An 18,365-nucleotide genomic window follows, 5' to 3' on the forward strand; every position below is an offset into this window, starting at 1 on the left:
ATATCAGGCTGTCTGTTGATATTAAACCCATACAGTAACTAAACAACTAGTCCCCAGCATTATCGCACGACTGTAATAACAGTCGAGGGGAATTCATAACACAAACTCGGTGTCTGTCTTTAACAGACCCTACTGAAGACTTCCCTGCTTAGTCACACACACACACACGCACACACTGTATGAGTCTCTGCGCCTCCCAGCGTGTGTGTACGCGCACCAATCGGCCACACACTTGACCGAGTCTCGGTCGACAAGGGCGGGGCTCCAGGTCTATGAAACTGAATTACCGGCAGACTAAAACTAAACTTACCCGAGCCGTTCGCTTCTCTCCGTGTGTCGTGCGTGGGAATGTACTCGCAGCTGCGTGGGAACAATCATATAAACTGCTCTACAATGTCTTAACATTGGAGTTTTATTTATCACCGAGAGCCTCAAGACTGAGAGACTTTGACACATGCAGCTGTTTATTATTTTGCTCAGCTTTAACGTTGGACAAAATGAAATAAATCGACATTTCACAGGGATCTGAAGATTTCAGCTGTTAACATCTTCCCCCGTCCCGAAGTGATTGTGAATCGAATAAGGGTAGGTGATCATTTCTTTCGTAACGTTTAATGTTCTGATTTTGGTGTGTCGGTTAATATACGATGCATATAGCCTATATGTTATTATTATAGGCTAATGCATCGTACAGTTTTAAAGAATATTCTTACCGTATCATTGCAATACGTTGGTGTGTTTCAACCGTGAATGATTTTAAAGGTGTGCAATGCTTAAATACCCGAACTTGAAGTTGACGTTAGCGCAGTGGTTTTTAATCACGAGACGTTGGCATGTCTTGGAGGCGCGTGTGCTGTTCCGTGTTTACGACTTAAGCCTACATATATGCGCTCCGGTTTACTTGATAGCCTATGTGCTTCATCGCAGTAGCCTCCACTTATATTTCAAACCTCTTGCTGGTTTTGCAGGTCTTCTATTTGCAGGTCTGTCAAACGCTGCATTTGTTCTCGGAGGGCCACTCGTTCTGATCCGAATATAGTACGTTACATTGTGTTTGTATATTTTCCATGCATAATTCATTAATAGCAACACACTTATTTCCTACACTGTCCACGGTGATGTGATGACGTCAGTTCAATAGTTATCGATGCCCCGCCTCAATGATGACTTTTGTCAGATGATTGTTGATACCTGTGTTTCAGATGCGTTCAGTATGTTCAAACCCAAAGGCCGCTGCCACTCTGCGCTGAACACATGCTTATATCGTGTGTGCGCTTTTTCATGTGGCGTTCTGGTAAAACCGCAGACTTTGAGCACTGATAACGTCTATAGGCGTATCCCAGTTTGCATACTCATTCACTGTTAAGCCGTTTTGTAGTATAAATAGTGTGGTGTGTGAAAATTCAGACAAGAAAAAGTTGATTTTAAATACTGTTGCTTGATGATGCACTAATTAACTGAAAAATGAAGTGTGGGATATTTAGTTGTATCCCAATTCACACTTATTACTATTGTACGTCACTTGGGGCACAACTGTAATTGTGTCATCCTGTCGTGTGTTCAGCTCAGTTTTATGCCAATTTATTGCTCTAAGCGAGAGACCTGTTATCCTGGTAAACAAATAGAAGGTTTAGACGTAAATAAATCTGTAGTCCTTAGGGTTCATCTTTGCGCTTTTTCATATTCAGTGGTGAAGATGGTGAGAAATCTAAGTGTTCTATTTGTTTGCCTGGATATCTGTAAAATACATTGCAGGATGTTCACTAAGAGCAGTAACTTTTATAAAGCATAGAACTGAACTGAACTGAACCCACAACAGGGAGGAACAGAGCGAGACGACAAACAAAAAGTCACATCAACATACTAATTTATCTTAACAAGTACGCAGTCACTAGACGCGGACAAATATATAGTACAAAGCAGTTGACTCATTTAAGGCACAAATGGAACATCATACACAGGTAGCGTTTTTTTATAAACTTGTTTCTGACAGGCTTACAAGGCACCATAATGTCGTATCTAATGATCTTAACCAGTTTCAGGGGGCCGTTGACACAGCTAAGTGAATATTTAATGACTGCGGTATAAACTGAGAAGCATCTCTACGCCACACTTCCTGTGATAGCAGTGTTTTTAGGCATTGAAACACAGCCTGCATGTTAGCCTGTGTGTCGCTATATAAATCAGTACCCCTGTGAAACATAATCGGTGATGTTTTGCATGCATATACACAAGAGATATTCAAGAATACAAGCAATCATTTTGTTTGGAGAGTGAGAACTTCTGATCTAAAGTTTGTGGGGAATGCAGTTATCTGGTCTGTCGCCACGTCCCGCTCCAGCTTGTGCTCACAATGCTTTCGAAACATTATCTCATTCAAGGGATCATCATTTTTGGTGATGCAACAAGCCCGATTAAGCAGGGCCTCGATCGACTGTCGTCATTATGTGTCGCAGGTGCGCTCCAACTGGGCTCTAGGTTGGCACAGTAGAGGAAAGGACAAGGGGAGGATAATGCTGGAGTAGGTTGATGCCGCAGGTGGCTGTAATGGAGAAGCGTGATCATGTGTGGATGAGTCACACGGCACGGCAGTGAGTCTCTGTCTGACTGTCCGCCTGTCTTGCCAAACGTGGATTGCTTTCATTTCAAGTGGTTTTGCTTTATATCAAGCTACCCTATTTAAAATATATTTCTGGCAGAGAAATTGTTTAGTAAAGTGGAGTGGGTAATTTCTGCGATGCCAGATTGCAGTGTGGTTGTTGTGATGGCTCGACTGGGTCAGATAAAACAGCACTCGCTCAATCAGTTGCATGAATGTGCCGTTTTCAGCGAAAAAACAACCTGAAGTCATTGATTTTCAATAGCTATGTTTATATGCACTTTTTTTGCAATCTGAATCCCAATCCGATTTGAGATTCTGAAAACTCAGTTTATATGAACCCTACACACTGAAATCTGATTCACATATTCTTTTATATGTGCATTGCGTGTATTTCTGAAAAAAATTAAGCTTTTACTTAAGTCGGTGCGTTTTTTTTTTCCTATTGATCAGATTATCTCAGGTCTACAACATGCCTTTCAATCCAGTCCAGAATTTCATTCAGATTGAGCTCAGCTGGATCGACCGAGGTGTTTACATTAACACTGTTCAGTCCAATTAAGCCATCAATCCAATTATTGACACATTATTTAGTTGGTGATTTATGGTGAAAGCTGTGAAGTAGGAATGGCTACAAACATAAAAAAAAAAATCCAGAGTTTGGTGACCTTAAGTGATTATTTTTTGCTATCAGTGTGAACACCCTTTAAGTTTCAGTTGCTATAAAAAGCAGAAGGCTTAATGTTTATATGGTGTTATTGCAGTCTGGCCACCAAACTCAAAAGTGTTACTCTTCATTTCTTTTTGTGAGATGAACATGCATCCTTTTCAGAAAAAAATAATACGTTATGAAATTCTTATCAAAGTCATTTTTGTACCAGTTCCTTGTGAGTCAGAAAGAGCTCATCTGAGGTCTGAATAGTGCCCTGTAGATTCAGCACATGTTGTGAAATGAAATCAAAGTCACCACATACAAGAAACCCAGCGAACCATTAACCATTTCTGTAGTACCACAGTGGTCTTGTGGGTTACAGTAACAGGGGTGGCAAAAGAACAATTAAGAAGGATTTTGAATCGAGTGTGATGATACATAAATATATTTAACCAAGTTCTGTTATGTGTAAAATAGACACATTATGTTAAAAAAAAGAAACAGCATCGCTTAGAGAAAGACATGTTAACTGACTTGTTTGACAACATTTGAAAGAAAAGACTCTTGTTACTTAAAGTAGTTTAAAATGGGTCAGACGTATTCCCCACAGCTCTAATGCATCAAGTTTCATATTTCCAAAGAAGTGCTATTCGAATTGTGTCAGAGCTCTTGGGGCGTCCCACCAGCACACCTCCCTATTCAGTAGTGGACTGAGGGGGAAAAAAAGCACAAAATGCACATAGAATAAAAAAAAGTCTTCTTCAGTGTAGCTTATCAAGTTAAAATAAACAAAAACTTTAATACATCACTTTGTTTAATTAGTGTTAAATATTAATAACTCACATTAAAACAAATTGATGATCATAATATGCACTTTCAGAAACAAACAGTCCCTTTTTGGGTTCTGATTCTGAAATACTTTAATGTACTTTTTTTAACAAATCATAATTGCAACTCTGAGCCAGAGGATGTATTAACAGTAGCATGATCTCATGTGGTTTCATTTTAGTTGCTGATTTCACTGACTTGATTAACTTTTCCTCAAAGTAACGATGAACTCAGCATTTTCATTGGCAGCGTTCCCTGAAATTTAATCAGGCTTTAACTACTTATATTAACATTATCTAAAATGACCTGCTAGTATGTTATAAATGTGCAGCACAAAAAGTAAACACAGACAATTATAGTCATTATGTGAATAAACAGTTATAAATTAATGGAGCATTGTAACATGTTAGTTAGTAAGGCAGGAGAGGCTGTGCTCTAATTCTAAAGGCACTGTAAGGCACAATGTGCAGGTGTGTTTCACACCTTTACCGTATATTTTAGCACATTTTATTCATTTTTTCAATATACTTTAAAAGGTAAAAATGCAGTACCCTGAATCATAGATGCATTTGCTGAGTGGAAACAGGTTGTGATTTTTTACATATACTTTGCGTATGTTTTGGAACATAAATCATGTACTCTGAAAATGTCATTTTAATGTGTCTTGTCAATTTCAGGTGTTGTTTGACAGATTGTGGCATGCTGTTGAACATTATTTCTGCAACTATGACGTAATGCTGCAGGGCTGGTGTAGCTCTTTAGATCAGTGAGATTAACTAGAGATGCTTTTACCGCTGCTGTCAGTCCTGTCCTGTGCACAGTTAAATGACTGCGGGTCAAAAGAAGCAGTGCTGGTGGTGTGAAACAATGTGTATGTATGAGTGTGTCATTTTGGAGGGCTTTGGTAATGTTGTGGGTGTTTCCACAGGAAGGGCTTTGATCAGTAGTGTCTTGCATTGCGGTTTTCCCTCTAGTGAGATCATTCTGTTAAAAGCCATTTTACATTTACACAGCTGCTTCGATTATTCGTTATTGTTGATTATCGGCTTTTCTATTATACTCCTTGCATTTAGGGTTAGTGTGTGAGATATTTCAGGTTAGGTTTTTATGTTTTTTTATATGAAGCACGTGTCTTCCTCATCTTGTGTGCCTTGCTCTCATAATCTCTTCACTTTTAGAGGCCTGTGGAGAACATCAGGCCGATGGATGGAGTGACCATAGGGAGCTTCCTGGTGGGCTGGTTGACTTGCTGTCAAAGCCAAATTTAGATACAAAGTAAATATACAAAGATTTTAGAGGGAAAAAAAAGCTCATCATACATTGACCGCAGTTTTAGGGGATTTCACCAAGTCTAATAGTGCACTGAAGTAATGCCGAAATGTATTTATTTGCAGGTTGAGCACACATGAATGCAATTTACAGTAAGAACAATACTTATTTTTTTAAATCTTTTCTTCCGTATTGCGACGTATATCCCAGTGTAACTTATTATCAAAAAAGAAAACAAATTAGGGTGAAGATCCATTGGCTGTTTATTGGATTTTGCAATGCACTCAGAATGAATGCGAGCTTGAACATATACATCGATAAGATCTATAACATGCATTTACAAAATAGCTGACTTTAAGCTCAGACAAGTCTGGGGTGTTTCAATTAAAGAATCATGGCAGATCCTGTTATTGAGCAAAATGAGAGGAAAAAATACAGTACAAGAAAAATACATTTTCACTAACTCTTAATACATACCACATACTTATAATTTCGGAATTTGTAAGTAGTAACTTCCCAGTAGGACTTGAACAGAGCTTATCGTGCCCTAGCAGGTAACTCTTTCCAGCCAACTCCCTAAATTCCCTCCCCACCACTGTCTGCACTTGAATTTGGTGGATTTAGTTCTTCTTCCTTTACAATGTAAAAAAGGCTATTTTAGACATCAAAATACAGTGATGTATTAATCCAGTAGGCAGTAGTTTACATTGGGTCCTGGGCTGTTGTTTCGTCTCATCTGTAGTTATGCCTGTGTGCTAATATTATTGCAGTGAGGATGAAGAGCCGCTTTTAAATAGGTCGGCCGGCTCACTTGTCTCTATCTTTAGCATACAGTGTGGCATGAGTCTGAGGAGGCTGCCCACCCTGTTTGTCTACTTGAAGTCATGTGCAGTCTGGACGGAATCAAACTAGTCTAGACTTCAAACCGAAAACCGAGGGTGTTTTGTGCCGCTGTGTGACTTGGCCTTCAGTGGCCTTTTGGGAGTAGGTGGATGCACGATGACTAATAATAACAGACAAGAAGATTCCCGTAAAGTCAGTGCATTGAGAATGCATTGCACAAGCTTGCATGGTTTGAGAAGGGCTTTAAAAATGACTTTCCCATTGATTTTACTTGGAAAAACTGTTTTCCACTGAACATTATGTCACCAGATGTGTCGTTTTGGGCGTGCAACATACCTAGCATGAAACTATGTGGATGCCATCCAGCCAACTCTCCCTTCCATTAGTCATAACTTGGCACGGCTATGTGCCTGCCAAATTATGTCAACTCTTTCAAATATGCAGGAGGTGGATCAAGCACAGAAAAAAAGGGCAGAAAAGAAGCATGTCCCACATGATGCCTCTTCTTTTGGGAGACTAAAACAGGAAAAAGAGAACAAATGAGCACTTGCCATCTTGACAGCAAGCATCATGATAAAAACAAAGCAATAATAGAAGCTGTTAGATCGCTGCTCTGGGATGCAGCCCAGATTTCCGCTCACACACTTGCACAAGCGTGGTACACACAACTGCAGAATCATCACGGCCCGCTCACTCCCATGTGGATCGCTGACAAGAGCACTTTCTTTCTGTTCATGCCCTGCCTGTCCACAGCGATGGTAAGCAAGTATGTGTCACACTCACACATGCTCCTTCTCTGGTGTGTGTGCAGGGTCTGAAGGAAGGAAGCTAAGCCTGCCTGCTTGGGATTGCTGTTTTTCCCTGTTTGTAAGAAGCCTGCTGCTCTCCTCCTGCTGTTTTCTTCTTCCTTCTTTCTCTCCCAGCCCAACTACGTCTCTTTCCCTGAACTGTAATTGCGTGTTGTCAGCACTGCTCAAGGTCACTCCCAGCTCTCAAAAGCAGCAGAAATGATTCTGACGTGTGAATGGAAGTGGCCGCTCACTTAGACCTCACGACTGTGGGTGACTGACAATGTACAGCCTTGCCAAGCTGCCAACAGCTTGCAAAACTATATGACTATAACAGAGATCACCGGCTTAATGGGAGCCGCGTGGCTCCTGTTGTATTTTGCAAGAAATTGTTATGGCCCGTTGCTCAAGAAAATCACACACTTACTTAGAGCTCTCAGTGTGAGCCTTTCAGTCGCATTTAAAATGTGTGTGTACTGTTTTTTTTAGCATCTCATGCCATGTGTGTGTCATTTTAAAAATGGCTCTTCAAACAGACCCCTGCATTGGGTTCCACCAGATGTTTTAATCACAAAAACACTTCCTTTGTGTTTGTTCAATGCAAAATTTAATTTAATTTAATCCAGACAAGTAATTTCTGGCTGAAACGCTTTTCAGACATCAGAATGTGAATATTCATGAGCGAAACCTTCACCATTTGAGGCAGTTTATGTGCAGCTTGAAGAGTATTGTTAGTCGGAATGACTTTAACATCTATTTTCTAAATACATTGTTTGATCTTATTGTGATGAATTCATTTATGCATGTTGTATTGTTAGTTTTTTTTACCTTGTAATTTTATTCAAAAAGAATTTCTCTTATTTTTCTTATACAACAGACATATTCTGACATCTCCAATCATTTTGTGTGCATAAACTCCACCCCTTTCTTACAATCCACTGCAAGTACGCATTCTGATCTGCCGCCATCCAATCAACAATGCTGAACAGAACCACACATGCTTTTTTGGAGCTTTAAATAATGGCACAAATACCAGTATTTTGACAAGCGCAAACATTAGTAAATTGTGTTGCGTGATTCATTTAATACTTTCCTCCCATTAATTTTGTGTCTGAAAGGGAAATGCCTTCAAATGCATATTCAATAAAGTCAGGAGCTGTGAGGATTTTAAATTGTGTTACTGTATGGCTTCAGAACACTTGAAATATCCTCCTAACTACCAGAATTTTTTTTTGTGAATTTAGTTTTTTTCATGTCATTACATTGTTTAGAGCATAAGGAAAAAATGGAAAAATTACATTTTTGATAAATGATATTTTATTTATATGTTATGCTATGTCCAGGACTCAGTAAAAAAAGAAAAGAAAAAAATACATGAATAGACACAAAGACACAAACATTTTTTTTAATAACCAATAAATAATTTATTTTATATCAAACTTTGTATAAAAATGATTCTGAACTATATTATGAAAGATATAACCGAATGATATGATATACCATTTTGATATGTAATTTTTCTTTATGCAGTATGTGTATAAAATGGCCATAAACAGGTTGTCCTATTATATACAATGTTTCTATCCACTGTATCTAATTTGCATAATAATTTGTTTTTGGGGCAACATGTAATGGAAAAAATAAGTGTAATAATGGGAGTAATAATTGGCAAGATTTTCAAAATAATATGTAATATTTTATAGGGATATTGATATATAATTTCTTTCCCTGCTCACTTGTTGTGTCTACCAAAATGCGTAATAAAATGCTTTTAGTCCTAGTGTCCTCTACAGTGGACATGTATGAAATCTATATCCTGTTTTGTAATAGAAAGTCATGTTTTGACTTTGACCATTATATTTTCCTAAAATGTTGATTTATGACAAACAATTGGAAAATTTGTCCGATTTAAATGATCATTATAAAATATTATCATATTTTCATAAGGGTTTTAAATTTGTTCACTTAATTAATGTCAGCTATATTAAAGACCTAGGAGAGGGAGCAGGCATGGTGAAACCTCCAAACATTTGGTATCTCTGAAAAGTGCTGAATGTGCAGGACATCCGGACTTTAAACTGTGACATTTAAGATCTCAGAGAAATTCACTGAAATATACTGTCCTCTACAGAGAACCAAACTCCATGGTGTCTTATAGTGAATAAGCTGTGAGGTGTTTTTTATGATACTTTTATTGGGCTTTCTTCTTATTCTCTACCACACTCATTATAAAAGCCCAGAATATTCTTCACAAATTCTCCTTTTGTGTTCTAAAGAAAGAAAGTCATGCAGGTTTGTAACGACATGCGGGGTGAGAATAATTCCTTTCAACTGTCACTGCGGTAGAATCGAAAGACAGTGAAACTGTGTCATCAGCCCACATTCTAGTGCCCCGGGTTAGACCGTCTTTCTAAACCACAAGAACCAGATCTGCACCTTCAAGCCCTGCTGTCTACTTCCGAAAGTCTCATTTTCATGATAACGAGCTTCACCTGCGCAGGAGTCATATACACTTATCACTGTTTGCATTTGCAACCTGCACATGAAAGGGACGGGCTTTGTGTGATAAGATCATTTCCTTTCCCATGAAGGGATTCCAGCCAGACCAGATGTGCAAATAACATGTCAGAAAATATGATTGAGCATTAAGAAATCCCAGTAGCTGTGTGTCTCCATTAACAAATGTTTCCTGACAGTAGTTTATATGAAGACATTCACAAAGTTCTTATAGTGTGAAGTACTGGGCAGATGTGGTATTTGCTGCTGTTGCTTGGGTGAGCGCTGCTACACTGAAGTCATGTGAGGGTGTTAGGACAAAGTCATAACCAACCCTAACACTTCCCTTTCAGGCTTTTTTTCTAAACTTGCTTCAACAGGGCACAGCCATCTCAGGTGCCGGTGACAGCATCCTGTTCAACCAGATATTTCACAGCTCTTCCATTTCCATAATTCTCACTCCAGGCTGAACTAAAAAGTTGGCAGCCCTGTTTGGAGTAGGTTGAAGTTTTAGGTTTCCAACATTTACAAAATACACAATTGTGACCTACATATTTATAAACCAAGGTGACTTCTTTAATCATTTTCTTGAACAGGCTAATCAAACACACACACACACACACACACACACACACACACACACACACACTTTATTATATTATATTATTCCATCCATTATATAAAAAACAAATATATTCAATTTTTTGAGCATATAACATTGTGCTAAAAATAAACAAAGAAGATTCTGGACTATATTAGCCTCTGAACTTCAGAGTTGATCTTATCTGCCCCCAAAAAGGCAGCAAACCCAACAATAGCCTTCACATCACATTACATCTGCTTCAAGTGAGGCAAGGGTCAGAGGTCAGAGTTCTGCTTATTTGAGGAGCCAGGGAAGGAAGTGCAGAGCAGAGGAGCTGATGAGATACAAATGGAAGAAGGAAACGCACTCATGTCTGGGACTCTTCTCTGCTCCTGTCAGCCACATTTACGGAAAAAGCACAAGTAATTTTTGATATGCCACTGATAAGATTAATCAAGCAGAATGGCACCTGTCTATTCATAGCAGACAAAATAAGTCTTGTTTTCAGGAATTCAATCAACGTGTCATGTTTAGCACTATTGGCACTCTTGTAAACCTGAGGGGAAAACACCTTTTCATCACTTCCTGTCATCATCAAAACTTTTTACATGCTCATTGTTACAAAAAAGTCCCAGTTGTCATCATGAAGCCTTGTTCCTCCTTATTGAATGAGTTGTTCTTTGTAAAACAGGGTTGTTATCAGCAACTAAACCGAAAACTATTAAAACATTTCTGTTCATTGAAATAAAGATGAAATAAAATAAAACATAAATATTAGATGAACTACTGTAGTTAACAAGCTTGTTAATTTTTTTCAATTTGTCTAATCTAAACTATACAGGGAACCCTATTGTAAAGGTTAAAAGTAACTATTGATTTGTATACAAGTTCATATTAGATAACTTTTATAACGTTATAACTATACATTTTTATTAATTATAATAAAAAACAAATAATTATATGAGTAAAAGTATTATAAATTTTTTTTTTTTTTTTCCAAAATTCTCCTCTCTAGTGTACATTTTTCTTGCTAGTTTATGGACACAATGGATGTTTATGTGACTGTTTTCAAGCTGCTGGCTTTGCGTGGTTGAAACACTCACTGAGTGATTGCATCAGACACTGTACATTCAGTGAGTTGTATCTTTCAACACGCCCTTGGATGTTCATTCATGTTTATTTCATGCTTATAATAATGCACTCCTTGCTCGCTTGAACTGAGGCAAAGTGGGAGCACACGTGAACCTTCACGCCACTAAAGAGCTCCAAAACTGTATTTAGAATTTGAAATTCTTAATTAAACTAACAGAACTTGAATGTTGAGACTATGTTTGCTATTATTAAAGTAACTGCGCGTTGAATGTGTCCGCTTTGCTCTGCGATGTTTCACTTCATTATCAAAAGTAAGAAAACATTTGTGTGACCTGAGAGTGCGTACGTGAGAGTAAGCAGAGGATGGAAGGTACATGGGATGAAGTGCGATTGAGGACGTGTTTATCGGAAGTAAGAAAACATTTGTGTGAATTGGGTGCAGCACACCTGCAGACGTGCCGCATCCTACGCATATTAAATTTTGGGGTGGCACACGGGGGGGCCATTCAGATGTCAGGGGTGTCCAGTGGCACCCTGTACACCCCTCTGGCTCCGCCACCGCAATGAATCAAGGCAGAATCTCTCTGCAACTCTGTATGGATGTGAAGGCAACTACCACTGCAGATGTCAAAAAGATCAATAGTGTCAACATTTCAGTTTGTGGCAGCATTTTGACAGGACATTTGACCTCTTTTCATTCCTTCTGACTCTCGCTGTGCTGAGTTTCCTCTCAGGAGAGCTGCTTTACAAACAGCGAAACAGCCCACATTTTAAGCAGCTCTCTAACAGAGAGGCTCCAAGCTGCATCTCCAACCTGCTAAACAAGTAACTGATTGTCTGCTGGAGGTCAGACGTTTTCCTGTTAAGCGGGCTAAGAGTGGACTCTCATCACAGCGTGCCCAAAAACATGTGATCCCCATCTAAATAGTTTCCAGCATGATATCAGCCTGAATCAGGCCATGGAAGCTTTTATTGTGCTCTCGGTATGAGTCTGATGAGCATCAAGCAGAACAGAAGGACAGCAGATGGGCCCACCACTGCAAGGGGGAAAAAATACAGGGAAAATTTAATTTGTTATCATTTGTGATGCTAATCACATTTTATATATATTCTCATACTGTATATGAAATGTCTGTAAAAATATGTTCCATTGTACCGTGTACATTGGACTTAAAGTAAATGTGCCTTAAAGTAAATGTGCTCTGCTGTTATTGAGAAACGTTTGCTTTTACCTGCTTGTGAATGCAAAACACATGTTCTTCAGTTATGGTCATTTGAATAAGACTTTTTTTCTTACTGTTTTTCTTCTCTGTATGCCCACTGTTGTTAGTATTGGCTATATGGAAATGATATTTATTTTTGTTGGTCTGTGTAGTTTCGTATCAAAGCAGTATATCCAATGCCCTGCATGACATAACATCACTGTAGTGATCCCTGCAATAAATGCTGGTGGGAAAAAAAAATACATATTTTTACATATAATGCATTTGTAATCAGTCAGTTTAAAGGAATAGTTCCCAAAAATGAAAATCTGCTGACGACTTACTCATTCTCAGACCATCCAAGATGTAGATGAGTTTGTTTCTTAATCAGAGCAGATGTGGAGAAATTTAGTGTTACATCACTTGCTCACCAATGGATCCTCAGCAGTGAATGGGTGCCGTCAGAATAAGAGTCCAAACAGCTGATAAAATCATCACAAAAATCCACAAGCAATCCACACCACTCCAGTCCATCAATTACGGTCTTGTAAAGTGAAAAGCTGCATGTTTGTAGTAAACTAATCCATCAAGACTGTTTTTAACTTCAGGCTCCAGCTAATGTGATTATTTGGCCCTGCAGTACTTTCAGACAAACTACATTAAAACCAAACCATTTAACTGCAGTTAAAGGGATCGTTCACCACTGAAAGGAAAATTCTGTCATCATTTACTCCCTTATGGCATTCCAACCTGAATGACTTTCTTTCTTCCGTGGAACACAAAAGAAGATATTTGAAGAACACTGGAAACAAAAACATTGGAGCCCATTGACTTCCAATGTATGGACAAAAAACACTGATGTTCGGGTTGGAAGAACATGACGGTCATTCTCTCCTATACCTGCCATGTTTAAATCATAAAGTTAATTTGTACATTTATACAAATGCCTATGGTTCTCTGGAGTCTTTTATGTGAAATACTGACGTGTTGTGACATTTATATGTGGTTTTGAGGTGTAGCTAAACAGCATGAAGTGTTGAGTGGAGCTTATAGGGAGTCATGCCTGTTACTGCAGTTTAAGGCCCCTGAGTGATTGTTAAATATATATGAGGCTATTTCTGGAAGGGAGTGTTGAGAACTGTAAGTCTGCACAATACTGTGAGCAGCTAAATGTCAGTGAACAATATAGTGCGTGAGGCCTCACGTCTTACAAAACCAGGGGAGGTTGTTTCAGTAGTGACTCAGAGCTGGATTCTTCGGCCTCTGGATCACAGTGAGAAACAGCTGATGATACTGAGTAATTTGCTTGTGATAAATGAATCAGTCCTACACACGGCTTAATGCAGCCAGAGACAGCACTGCAGTGGACTTTGAGATATAGAGGGAGAATGTGGGTTTTGAACGCAGAAGATTATGTATTGAATTGTCTGGTATGTGTTTTAGTAGATTTGAATTTGTGTCATGCTTCCTTCTCATGTTTTAAAAGTACACACTCTGCTATCACTTTAAAGGAGGTTAAAGGGAAAGTTCATCCAAAAATGAAGAGTCTATCATTATTTACTCTCAGTCATTTTGCTTTAAACCTGTATGACTTCTTTTTGCATAAAAGTGAATGGGTGCCAACAGAATGAGAATCCAAACAGCCACACAATTCCAGTAAAGCGAAAAGTGCCAGTCTGTTAGAAACAAATCTATCATTGAGACTTCAAACCATTGCTTCCAGCCTAAATATGAGTTCTTTATCTATTATATTGTTTTCTCCAGTGAAAAAGTTGTCTCGACTGAATCAGGAGAGAAATACAGGGGATTCGTTATTGGGAAAATGAACTTTTTTTTTCGCTAGAAACAATAATTTAAAGTTAAAAGTCTTAATAATGGATTTATTTGATGGACAAACATGCAGCTTTCTACTTCACAAGACATAAATAGATGGACTGGAGTAGTGTGGATTACTTGTGGATTATTGTGGTGTTTTTATCAGCTGTTTGGACTCTCATTCTGACAGCACCCACTCTTGACAGGACTTTTCATTTTAGGTGAACTGTCACTTTAAGCACGACGCACATGTTGCAAGCTCACTTCATAGATTGCAGCTGGTCACTTTGAAGTGTTTACTTTCCCCTGCAAAGACCTTGGTGTGCTGTTGAGGCATGCTGAGCAAACATGGGCAGCGGCAGAAGTTCCGCCCACTACTGAAACAGAGCCGGTCCTGGCCACTGCTGCCCTGATACATGATCAGAGAGTCAGCTGCAAAGGGTATTCCTGTGTGCGTGTGTGTGCGTGTTTGTTTTTTAATGTCAGATGAAATGGTTTGAAGTGACAGACTGTCACATGTCACATTGTCGGTCTGCACTCAGAAACGTAATGGTCTCGAGCAGCTCAGGAGTATGCAGTCTGATGGGCGACTATGCAGAGTATTTCCGTCTGATGGGAAGGAATGCTGAATGAAAGGACTGCTGCACAGACCATCGACCCTCCCCCATCTCCTATAAAGACAACATGACATATAATGCATTTAACTTCGGTAATGTGAGTGAGACAGATTGTATATCTGGAAATAATGTAGGGTGGGACTTGAATTTATCCTGGAGCTTATTACTGGATTTCTATTGGATAGTCATGATATTATTAGTGCTTGCATAACTATTACTATTGCTCATACTTGCGGTTAGGGATTTGAACAACCCCCTAACTCTAAGTATTATCAGCACGTAACTATCACCATGCATGCAAGTTTTTACACTTTTTTTTTTATTCATGTTTGTAGTTCTAATTGAATCCACGTCCAACTCACAATGCATTGTGGGCAATACTTTTGGAATTCATTTAACATACTAGGATTTAGGGGTGTGCACAAATAGTTGAATATTCAAATATTTGATCTGTAATTATTATTCGAAAAATAAAAACGCTATTCGAATTTTACTGCATGTTGCTTTGCTAGATGCAGGGAATCCATGATCAGTCCCAAGTGCGCAAACTAACAGTAAGTTATGACTAAATGCACTTAGTGGTGCTGTGGAGCTTGTTAACAAGGTGATTGCATTTGATCACATAATGTTGTCATCTGCCTTGCAAAGATTGGTATTACTTTGATCAAAATGATCTTACCAAATGATCTTACAAAATAAAATTACTTTTGATCAAATAAATCAGTAGGCGCGTTTCCATTACAGATTTGCGAACTTTGGCGATATTTTATAAATAAAGTATTGCGAAATGACGGAGCTTCCATTAACCAGTTATGCGACTAAAATGTAATCTTTTGCCTCTCGCGATAAATCATGGCAACGGATTTTGGCTATATTTATTCAAAGGAGGTGTATGCATGTATCTTTACAGAAACAGCACAGAGAGCCGCTTCAGAAGCATGCATGGTGCGGTTGGAATAAACACAAGCATTGACTATATAGTGGCCGCAATCAGCTTCAGTGAACGTATCAGAGCCACACTGCGCTGCAGACGTGTGCAATGTAAATAGCATTAATGTTAGGGAAAGCCCCTTATACTGGAGAGCGGCCACATATAAAGTGTTTCTTGGAGGCTATAGTACATTGAAGAATGATCATATGACGTTTTACATAAAAACACCACCTCATGTGAGCGTAAAAACTTTTTTGCGATATTTAGGAGTTGACGCCTTAATATTAGGCGTATTTTCAATTCGCAAGTTCAATTTGCGCAATTCGAAGGGTAATGGAAATGTGCCTAGTTAAACTGAGTTACCACAATGTCACCACTACAATGAAAAATCATATGAAATCCAAACACCAGTCGATTGCAGGTAAGCGCAGCTGTACCCAGAGTGAGCCGAGAAGAGAGCTTATCTGATAGCCAAATGATCTTCAGACATATGCTTCCTTTAAGTTTCATCCCCTACTGAAGCGCTGTAAGAAACTTTGCTTAGCACACCGTTATCTTTGTGTCTCGGGATGTCTGTGTCGGCACGCATCCTTATTTTTATCAGACTCTGGAGCCAACTTTCACCTAAGCATGTAGATATTATTGCTTTTCTCAACATTAAAATGAGAAACAATATAAAAATGATAAACATAGGCCAAGTCGAATGTATGTACGTTCTGTTCTGTAATTGGCATGTTCTTCTCTATTTTTTCCATTTGCTGTGCTTGAACTTAAATGCTTTTGTTCTTTTGTTCTATATATATTGTTTAAACACCTTTTCAACTAAAAAACTTTGATATAACATAACGTTGTTGTAGAACATTGTTGTGTATAATGCCTAAACATAAGCTTGTTCAGAAATGGTGACATAAACTTAGCCTAAATATTCAAATACAATATTTTTGAAAAATGCCCATCCCTAATAGGATTTGGGAAACATTAAGGAGCCGTTCACACAAAACTAATCATTCCATTTCGATTCACTACTTCTCTATTGTTTTTCTATGTAAATGCAATAGATGCATGTGTATGGTGTCTCGCATGAGCACTGCGTTCTTAAGATGCCGTGTCAAGTTAAAGGTAGGGTGGGTGATAACAAGCCACCTCTGAAAGCATAAGATCCCACCCTCCCTGCAAATCACTCTCCAAAGCCACGCCTCCTCCAAAACACATAAACGCGCACCGACAGACCAGAGTCTAACCAGCAATACTATGAGAGATGGCGCTGGTGGAGGGTTGAATTCAATGCTGTCAGATTACCTCATGTTTCATTCTCTGCATTTTTTAAAAAACCATTCCTGAGCATTTTTAGACACAAGGTCATGTTCTGTATGATAGGCCCCTAATTCTATTTTCAAATATTTAGGACGAATAGTATGCGAATTGGGATGCAGCATCAGGTTTCTGCATAGCTGTTACCCACAACACCCCATCATTATGGCATAGAGTTATGGAAGATTATAAAACTTTTTTCCTTTGGGATTGACAGGGAATTGTGCACAGTAAGACCAGGATTACTTATTAGGAAAGAAAAAGAAATTTCATATTGAAGCATTTCAGAACTTATTTCTGCTGAAGAATGGTTAATTGTCGTACCGTCTTGTCCTTCATAAGAAGACGAAGCATGAGCTCAGCGTGCCGCTCTACTGTTGGTTATGTCATTCTGGCAGCAGTAGCAGCACTGTCACCTGGCTTTCTCTCCGCCTAGATGATGGGCTTTATTTTTAGACTCCTAATCTGTTTCAAAAGTTGTCCAGAATCATCCACCATGCTTGAGCAACTCCCCTGCTGTTGTCAGCTTCATAATTGGTGAGCTATAAAAAGATTTTTTAAAAAGTCTGAGTCTGCACTTGCACTGATAGACAGACTGGAGATGAGCTGCAGTTACACAACAGAGCACACACCCAGAGAAAGATCATATTGTTCTTAGGTTGCTCTTTTGTAGCGCTGGAGAATGAGATAATGGATTTCTCAACTGTTTTATCTGATAAATAACTACTACCAATGTATTCTTGCAGATTTTGTTATAGGGCTAGGCGATAAAAAAAAATTTAAAAATCACGATAAAATCTGACATATCAGTCGATATCGATAATTATCACAATAAATTTTAAATCTTTATTTATTTAAAGGCAGTTTTTTGCATGTGAAAGTTGTAAAAACCGGACCATTAATTTAGGTTTTAAACCACTCTTTATTGTCAGAACATAACAAACACTTCACATTTGTGAATTCTTTACACTTTTCCAGTCATTTTTCCTTAACAAAATAAATACCTTAATAGAAAAATGTATTTCTTAGTTTCTGCATGTTCTGAGTGATGTTGTTTCAAATCATGAAATAGGTTTGTGTTGACTGACTTTGATGATGCATATCTTCAGCGCAGCTTGCAGTGCAGGCTGCAATATTAATAATAAAAAAATTTGTCTCTTAGAAATGCACATTTGACAGTAGCTTGAGCTGACAGTAGTATTAGCTTGCGTAGCTTGGCTGCAGATGTAAATTTATGTTTACAAACGCCATAGCTTAATCACAGAAAAGTACTGTAATTATGTTCAATTACTCCTTTAATACATTTTAAACATGTCTACAACAATAGTATAATAAAATT

The 18,365-nt window shown here is 38.4% G+C and overlaps 1 protein-coding gene across 2 annotated transcripts in view; it reads left to right on the forward strand.

The window, feature by feature from the left end:
• Window positions 1-207: 207 nt before the first annotated feature.
• LOC109056199 (inactive rhomboid protein 1-like) overlaps window positions 208-18,365 on the forward strand; it is a 44,343-nt gene continuing 26,185 nt past the window's right edge. The window contains exon 1 of one of the 2 annotated variants that reach the window (XM_042719042.1): window positions 208-585. The gene's annotated coding sequence lies outside the window, so the exon portion shown is untranslated. The remainder of the gene's footprint in view (window positions 586-18,365) is intronic. The other variant, XM_042719050.1, reaches the window with a different exon arrangement.

This window comes from Cyprinus carpio, chromosome A3 (assembly GCF_018340385.1).
Source record: "Cyprinus carpio isolate SPL01 chromosome A3, ASM1834038v1, whole genome shotgun sequence".
Lineage (NCBI taxonomy): Eukaryota > Metazoa > Chordata > Actinopteri > Cypriniformes > Cyprinidae > Cyprinus > Cyprinus carpio.